The 9,132-nt window shown below is 41.6% G+C and overlaps 1 long non-coding RNA gene across 3 annotated transcripts; it reads left to right on the forward strand.

Annotated features, from left to right (window-relative positions):
• The first annotated feature begins 1,028 nt into the window (after positions 1–1,028).
• On the forward strand, positions 1,029–2,536 carry LOC109892121 (uncharacterized). 3 transcript variants are annotated; one of them, XR_002255568.2, is made up of 3 exons: positions 1,029–1,302; positions 1,569–1,767; positions 2,170–2,536. It is a non-coding gene; the product is annotated as an uncharacterized LOC109892121 (long non-coding RNA). The 3 variants fall into 3 exon arrangements; XR_002255567.2 differs by lacking the exon at positions 1,569–1,767 and having other exon boundaries at positions 1,049–1,302; XR_004210284.1 differs by lacking the exon at positions 1,029–1,302 and having other exon boundaries at positions 1,315–1,767.
• Positions 2,537–9,132: the final 6,596 nt, after the last annotated feature.

The following is a 9,132-nucleotide window of genomic DNA, read 5'->3' on the forward strand; positions in this document are numbered from 1 at the left end:
AACAGTAAGAAGATTAATCATGTATAGTGCATGGATCCAAATAAATCACACGCTAACAGGACTCAGTATTGTTCAGTCCTGATATGAGAATGAACACTGCCATGTAGGATACAGTCTGAGTGTTGCTGCGAGAGGATGAATTGTCTTTAAGTTGGCATTGGCCTTCTTCTGACCCATCCTCCTTTCAAAGGGGGCTGTGTAGGAAACAGCTAAGCACCCTGACTAGTCATGCCATGTTTTAAACCAGGACAAGGACAAAAACAATGAGCTGTTCAGCCCGAGACAGCTTCAGGGAACAGCAGTGAGTGGGAGGAGAGTGAAAAGATAACATCACAAAAAAACACAGAGACAAGAAAAGGAGAGGAGAACAAGGCAGAAGGAGGAGGAGGAGGAGGAGGAGGGGAGAATGGGCGAGCAGGGATCAGGGTGACCCCGTGCCAGCCGCTTGGGAACATGTTCTGCTGAAGCCGGAGAAAGGCCTAAACTAAACTACAGCAAGTAGTAATCTCACCACCACAGACACAAATCCTGGGAATCAGTCTTGACGCCAACCGACCCCTCTCCATGGAACAGGGCTACGCTGCTCTCCCAGTCCCATAGCACAGAAGAATGGGATGACTCTGACTCTGAGGAGCCACGTGGTCAAACTGCTCATAAAAGCAGCACCAACTCCATTCTGACCTGACAGCAGTCAGTGGGATTAAATTGACAGGGCTCCCTGTGATGTCCACCTGCCCTCTCATAAAGGCCCCATTAGGACATTGTAAGGAGAAGGTAGGAGAAAACACTTAGACAACCACGATCAAAGACTGTCTTTCTGTCACACCTGTGATGATGGGCTGGTTTAAAGGGTCAGTAGAAGATTCAAGGGAAATTTCACCACTGCTCTATTTCACTATATATGTCCATAGATATGTTTTTAAAATATCAGATGTGACATGAAAATGTTGAATTTCCTCACTACACAAAAATACGAGCATTTCTGCATCTCACCGGTTGAAACGGGCCAGCTACATTTACTGGTTGTAAGCAAACCACAATATCCAGAATTCATAGCGATTTCAGGACGTGGAGGACCGCCCGGTGGAGGAATAGGGTATCCAATTGATGGGTGAAAAATCAAAATGTCTGATTTTGTAGCCAGCACTTTCAGCCAGTTCTAAACGGAACTGAAGTCACAACTGATGGGGTTGCCATGTCGTCAAACATTGAAAAGTGATGCTAATCCAGTGAATTTCCCCTTCACTTCAAAGAGGAAGGCATCCGATCAGCCGACATCAGTGCAGCAGAAAAGAAGGCAAGGTGAGGTAACGTATGTAACGTTATCTAGCTAACTAGTTAACTACCATCGAACTACATTTGTTTATCTAAACCAAAATCTAGCTAGGTAGATTTTACAATGCGCTGGCTAGACATTCCAAAGCATAATAATGTAACTAGCCAGCTGCTATCTGGCGATGTTATTTGAAACTTTGCAAGCTAACATTAGCTTCGTTAGCTAGCTAGACAGCTAACGTAACCTAACTACCGCATAGGCTAACATGACTAGCATTATGGGTTTTATTTAGAGTCCCACCCCATCAACATCTGCAGCGGCAATAGCATCAAGCTCAGGGAGGTTGGGATATGCAAACAAGGCAAAAATAAGCACCCCCCTACTGTTATTATTATTGACATTAGGAGGGGGGGGGGGGGCTCCAGCTTTCAGGCTGGAATAAGCTCAAGCTCAACATCATCTGACTTTGAAACAAGCCAGGACAGCCAAAGGTATTTATGAAAGCACAATACCCTCTTGAGAAAACAAAATCACCAATACGCTAAGACAAGTGTCCCTCCAACTTTTTACACCCTTGCATTCAGTTCTTTGGTATGAGGGAGAGGGGCTGTTAGTATACTCATCTAGCCTATTTACTCTATTGTTGACAGTTCTTGTCTACCCAACAGCACAACTGTAGGTGCTCATTCACAACTATACATGACTAGATGGTCTACAAGTCAAGCCCCCCGCAACCTTTTCACATCTTTGCTAACAGCCCATCTCAATACCCCATTATTGACTGTGTGTAACAAAACACATACCAGTCTACTGTACCCCCTTTTTTGTTTAGAGATTAACTTGGTTTATTGTATGATTACACACTCCCATGATAAGTCTTCATGTCTTTCCAGGAGACTTGGAGTACATACAAAGCTTCTGCAAGAGGTCGAAGCAGTGGGTGGTGAAGAACACCGCCACCGCGCCAAAGCCTGCTAAACCAAATGCCATTACCCAACACAAGAAGAGGTTCACCAGCTGAAGAACATTCAGGACCCTGCCTGGAACATTCAGGCAACACAACGTACATATTCAGTTAGACTGATGTTGTAGTATAATATAGAATGCCCAGTATGCTCACAACTGCATTGTGGTAAAGATATTTCTAGCTCTTGTACATATGTATATAATGGTGTTATATAATATTTTTGAATGTATTAGATTCAGTGAGTAAACATTTCCAGGTGCATCAGAAACCAATAAAGTGTTGACTTCAACTTCTGGATGAATTCATTGTGATATTCATGACATGTATTTGGTTAAACTAGCTTCAATCTTCCTGATAAAACAAATCATGCAAGGGGTTGGTGTATCATTTAAACTTGAATTTGTTGCCAAGGAAACGTGTTTTAATAAAACAGATTAGTCTGTCGATATAGCAAATAATTACCCGTGGCTTGTATTCAAGACGTGTATTTGCTCTGGAGACCTAGGTGCGTTTACACAGCAGTATGCAGGAACAGTTATGGCAATATATGACATACACTATATACAGTAGAAGAAAAATATACCACTAACGCTTATAATGAATACTACAGTTCTACCAAGTGAATACTTATGGTGTGTGTGGATGGTGCAGTGAGGTGTTTGGAGTCACTTTGATACAAGGGGAGATTGTTGTTATGGGACCTTTCACATCTTTTGAGAGTCATCAACTTCTTTGTATCCAAGCGATATTGTCTGCAAGAGAAAGATGAAAACGCTATCAGACATTCATGGGCAATCGTTGTGTACTGTCTGTATTCCTACTGTAGCAGCATGGTGTAGAAATATGACACACATTAGCTAGCTAGATGGATACAACACACAGGTATAGTTACTCCAAGACTAATATGAGTCATACAGCCAAAGTCATTCCTTTACTCTCCATCATCAAACATTTCTCCAGTTTTGCTCCTAATGAAAGGCACTGAGGCTAGCTCGGTTAGTTAGCTGACTAGCTATAACGTTAGACTACAGTACATTTTAGGTATAGCAAAGACAGTTAGCAAAACATGAATCCATTCATTTTTAGATCAGGCAGCAGGCTCAATCAACCAATGGTGTCATTGTCACAGCTATTCCGGGCACAGAAATTCAGAAATACAGCTGTATTGCATAATTATGTCTTAAACACCCTCTCATCACTCATAATTATGTAAGGAGACTGGAAAAACACCCCAAATAGTGTCTAGCGGTGAAGTTCCCCTTTACCATGTGATGTTTCCACCAGGGTTGGGGTCAATTCCACTTCAATGAGGAACATTGGAATTTCAGTTTACTTCCTGAATTGCCTGAATTGAAAGGGAATTGACCCCAACCCTGGTTTCCACTGTTCGATTTAAAGTTCATTCCAAATTCGACCTCGTATCAGCCCTTGTATTGTATTCGCTCAGTTGATTACATTTTATTGGCAGTGTCTTGTCTAGATACATAAAAACAGTCTTAACTGTGAGATCATGTTTATTTATATATATTTTTTTTTAACCAGGTAGGCTAGTTGAGAACAAGTTCTAATTTGCAACTGCGACCTGGCCAAGATAAAGCAAAGCAGTGTGACACAGACAACAACACAGAGTTACACATGGAATAAACAATAAACAAGCCAATAACACAATAAACAAGTCAATGACACAGTAGAAAAAAAGAAAGTCTATATACAGTGTGTGCAAAAGGCATGAGGAGGTAGGCAATAAATAGGCCATAGGAGCGAATAATTACAATTTAGCAGATTAACACTGGAGTGATAAATGAGCAGATGATGATGTGCAAGTAGAGATACTGGTGTGCAAAAGAGCAGAAAAGTAAATAAAATAAAAACAGTATGGGGATGAGGTAGGTAAATTGGGTGGCTATTTATAGATGGAATATGTTCAGCTGCAGCGATCAGTTAGCTGCTCAGATAGTTGATGTTTAAAGTTGGTGAGGGAAATAAGTCTACAACTTCAGCGATTTTTGCAATTCGTTCCAGTCATGGGCAGCAGAGAACTGGAAGGAAAGGTGGCCAAAAAAGGTATTGGCTTTGGGGATGATCAGTGAGATATACCTGCTGGAACGTGTACTACGCGTGGGTGTTGTTATCGTGACCATTGAACTGAGATAAGGCGGAGCTTTACCTAGTATAGACTTATAGATGACCTGATTCTAGATTTTATTTTGGATTGGAGATGTTTAATATGAGTCTGGAAGGAGAGTTTACAGTCGAGCCAGACAATGTGTGTTGTTGTTCCACAGGATCCATTGATAGACCCATCCCATCTTGAGGTTCTCTCACCTCATGTTTAAATCCATCTCATTGAGATGTAATGGCAAAGCCATCTACAATCCTTCTTCCTCCCTTGGCCCCTTGTAAACACTTCTGACCTCTCCCGTTGGTCCTTTGTTAGTACAGCAGTGCTTCAGGATATACTGTCATTTGCATTTTACAATTGTTAAACAAATACCCAGCCATTGCTCCCTCTTCTCCCACCCAATGTGACCCTGCACCCACCATTGGTCTTCTAGGTCACCTAAATGTAAAACCAGGCACACTGTAAAACTTACGACAAGAAAGAAGGAATACACTCAAAACCACAAGTGATACTTTAAAGATGGAATTTGCATTAGGGGAAACAGCACCACTGTTCTCCCCCAGTCCCTTTGTTTTTGTGCAGCATGGTAAAAGCTCTGATGAAAGTCTGACGACCAAAAGGTTAGCTTATTATTTTAAATAGAAAATTGTGCATTGATCCTGAGTGTGCGAAGACTTCTTTTCATTTCAGTGTTAGTCTTTATCACCGGCCCCTCAGCAACTGTCGGGTGTGCGACAGATTCTCTCAAGAGTAACGTCGCTAAAAAAAGTCGCTGTTCTATCGTGCGTATAATGATGTCTGCATTCACCTGAAGATAAGACTTTCTGTACAAGACATGCTAAATATGATGGGGGTACCTGGGTTGCCGGTTTGCCTGGGAGTGGGTCCCTGGGCAAGAAAAAGTTGAAGAGGCCTCTGTGCTAAAGTACTGTTTTTTCAGTGATCAATGACTGAACACAGGTCACTCCTTCGTAGTATCATGCAGAGGTGTGGACTCGAGTCAGACTAGAGTCACAAATATGATGACTTTGACTTTAACACCAATGACTCGTGACTTGACTTGGACTTGAGCCTTATGACTGACTTGATACCCTCCCCAAGCCCAAATATTACAAATGGTGCTATTAAAAAAAGTCTGCAGCGCATCAACTCTTCATTTAACGGATTACAGTTTGAATCGGAGAGCAGTCAATCAAATTGTGTCAGCTGAGAAAAAGTTTTGCGTGGCAGTGCAGAGGAACGTCGGTGGGTGAATTCAGATGGAGCCCTTGGAAAGAATGATACCCAAATTTATTATTTTCGGATATAACGATGACGCTGTATCAACAAAAAACGGATTGTAACTTGCAAAACATGCGGGAAGAAAATTATAGACGGAGGTGCAACAATTTCCAACTTTGTTCGACATTTGAAGCTGCACAAAGAACAGTAAGTCGAGGCTAATATAGCCGACAGCTATATATTTTATTACTTTACTGGTGTAATATGTAGGCTAACGTAAAGTTAAATAAATGAGCCTCCACACGGTCAGTCAGTGCGGGAATGTGATCATTGCACCCAAGATTGAACTACAACTGGCTAGGCAGTTAGTAGCCTAAATCCTGCCTGATGTTACTGCTCTTCCTAAAACCATTGACATACGTTAGCCTACTGTAACCACACAGAGAGAGAGTGTGTGTGTGTGTAAGGTTGGGCAATTGTGTACAAGCCTACATCGCCCGATTGCGCCCCTTAGCGATCCTGAAATGTCAATCACTATTGGGGGGGGGGGATGTCTTTCTTATGGCCTCCCATGTATTTCCATGGAAATATAATGTTTATTTGGAAAGTAATACATATATAGATATTTTTAAAAGCATTCATGATTTGTGTAAATGTAATATACTATTACACTTGTTAAAAATATGAAATGGTATTACATTTGGTGAAGAGCACATTATGACTTGTTTAGGACTCGAAACTCAAAGTTTAGGACTTGAGACTTGACTCGGACTTGCCTGTCTTGACTTGGGACTTGACTCGGACTTGCCTGTCTTGACTTGGGACTTGAGTGCTAAGACTTGAGACTTACTTGTGACTTGTAAAACAATGACTTGGTCCCACCTCTGGTATCATGGATGTACCAGGCATCATTGAACTGAATGCGATGAGTCATTGTCTCATGTACATTAGCTGATGATGTCAGCAGTGGAGTGGGAGAGGAGAGGAGATGGGCAGTTGTATTGCATCACGGCCTCTCTGATGTTACAGGATTTTGGTGCTATAGTACACTATAGAGAGAGGCCTGTCGTATTGGGTGTGTGGTGTGTTCGACTGGAGATCAATAACAGGCACCGGGTGTCGGGACAGGTAGACTCTGGTGTGCTGCAGTGCACTCTGGGAGTTTCCTCTGGGGAGGAGTAGGTCACAGGGGTGAGGAGCATGGCAGAGCACTGGGCTGCTTGTGTTGTTTAAGATGGGAGGACAGGCAAGGAGAGCGTGGTGTGTTTGTGTTGCAGCTGCTGATGCGTGAAATGGAACTCAGGTAGCCAGGCGGCCCTGAGGCCTTCCCTGTATCTTCCGCCCACTGATTACTTTACTCTATAGATTTTTTTCTCCACTCCTCCAGTGATCTGGGACGAGAGAGAGAGAGAGAACCATGCAGGTCAAATTGATTGACCTGCATGGTCCTGAGGTTCAGCGATTGACAGCAGAACCTTAACATACAATATGCTCCTCTTAGTGTGATAGCTAGCCTTTATGACCAACATCCTGCTTCTACCAGTAGCTCTTTTTCACAAATCCCTTCAAATGATGTCTTCCTAGACAAACATACTGGGATGCACGTAAAATAGGAAATTACCCATAGGTACAATTTTGAATAGCACATTAAGAATAATTTAAGCACATCTAATATGTTCAATTCGTACTAGTATCTTGTTTTCATTTCACGTAATGGTTGTATGCATGGTGTGTGCTTGGTATTATTTCCCATGCTCTTATCAAGGTCTAGTGACCTGACTTAGCTAGACAAATACACCACTGGTCAAAAGTATTAGAACACATACTCATTCCAGGGTCTTTCTTTATTTGTGCTATTCTCTACATTGTAAAATAATAGGGAAGACATCAAAACTATGAATACCACATATGGAATCATGTAGTATCCAAAAAAGTGTTAAACAAATCAAAATATATTTTAGATTTCAGATTCTTCAAATAGCCACCCTTTGCCTTGATGACAGCTTTGCATACTCTTGGCAATCTCTCAACCAGCTTCATGAGGTAGTAATCTGGAATGCATTTTAATTAACAGGTGTGCCTTCGTAAAAGTTCATTTGTGGAATTTCTATCCTTCTTAATGTGTTTGAGCCAATCAGTTGTGTTGTGACAAGGTAGGGGGGGGCATACAGAAGATATTACCCTATTTGTTAAAAGACCAAGTCCATATTTTGTCAAGAACAGCTCAAATAAGCAAAGAGAAACGACAGTCCATCATTACTTTAAAAGACATGAATATCAGTCAATATGGAACATTTCAAGAAGTTTATTCAAGTGCAGGCGCAAAAAAACATCAAGCGCTATAATGAAACTGGCTCTCATGAGGACCGCCACAGGAATGTGAGACCGAGAGTTACCTCTGCTGCATAGGGATAAGTTCATGACAGTTACCAGCCTCAGAAATTGCAGCCCAAATAAATGCTTCACAGAGTTCAAGTAACGGACACATCTCAACAATAATGTTCAGAGGAGACTATGTGAATCAGGGCTTCATGGTAGAATTGCTGCAAAGAAATCACTACTAAAGGACACCAATACTAAAAAGAGACTTGCTTGGGCCAAGAAATACGAACAATGGACATTAGACCGGTGGAAATGTGTCCTTTGGTTTGGAGTCCAAATTGGAGATTTTTGGTTCCAACCACCGGGTATTTGTGAGACGCTGTGTGGGTGAACGGATGATCTCTGCATGTGTATTTACCACAGTAAAGCATGGAGGAGGAGGTGTTATGGTGTGGGTTGCTTTGCTGGTGACATGGTCTGTGATTTATTTAGAATTCAAGGAACACTTAACCAGCATGGCTACAGCAACATTCTGCAGTGATACACCATCCCATCTGGTTTGGGCTTAGTGGGACTATCATTTGTTTTCAACCGGACAATGACCTGACACACCTCCAGGCTTTATAAGGGATATTGTACCAAGAACGAGAGTGATGGAGTGCTGCAACAGATGACCTGGCCTCCACAATTCCCCAACCTCAACCCAACTGAGATTGTTTGAGATGAGTCGGACCGAAAGAGTCAAGGAAAAGCAGCCAACAAGTGCCGAGCAAATGTCGGAACTCTTTCAAGACTGTTGGAAAAGCATTCCAGGTGAAGCTGGTTGAGAGAATGCCAAGAGTGTGCAAAGCTGTCGTCAAGGCAAAAGGTTGCTATTTGAATATAAAATATATTTTGATTTGTTTAACACTTTTTCGGTTACTACATGATTCCATGTGTTTTTTCATAGTGTTGATGTCTTCACTATTATTCCACAATGTAATAAATGTTAAAAACAAAGACAAATCTTTGAATGAGTTGGAGGCAAATAAAATGCATGCATTATACAGTATATACAGTACGCCTAAAATGCATGTTAGAACCTATAGTGGTTTGCGAATGTCAACACTCACCTAAGTGTCAGTGATATTGTAGATATATTATAGAATAGAAAACCATGTCTTCACTTTTCAATAGAGCTTCCATAGTACGATATTGTTTCTGCATATGGTATGTGGACAACAC

Source organism: Oncorhynchus kisutch, linkage group LG6 (assembly GCF_002021735.2).
Source record: "Oncorhynchus kisutch isolate 150728-3 linkage group LG6, Okis_V2, whole genome shotgun sequence".
NCBI lineage: Eukaryota > Metazoa > Chordata > Actinopteri > Salmoniformes > Salmonidae > Oncorhynchus > Oncorhynchus kisutch.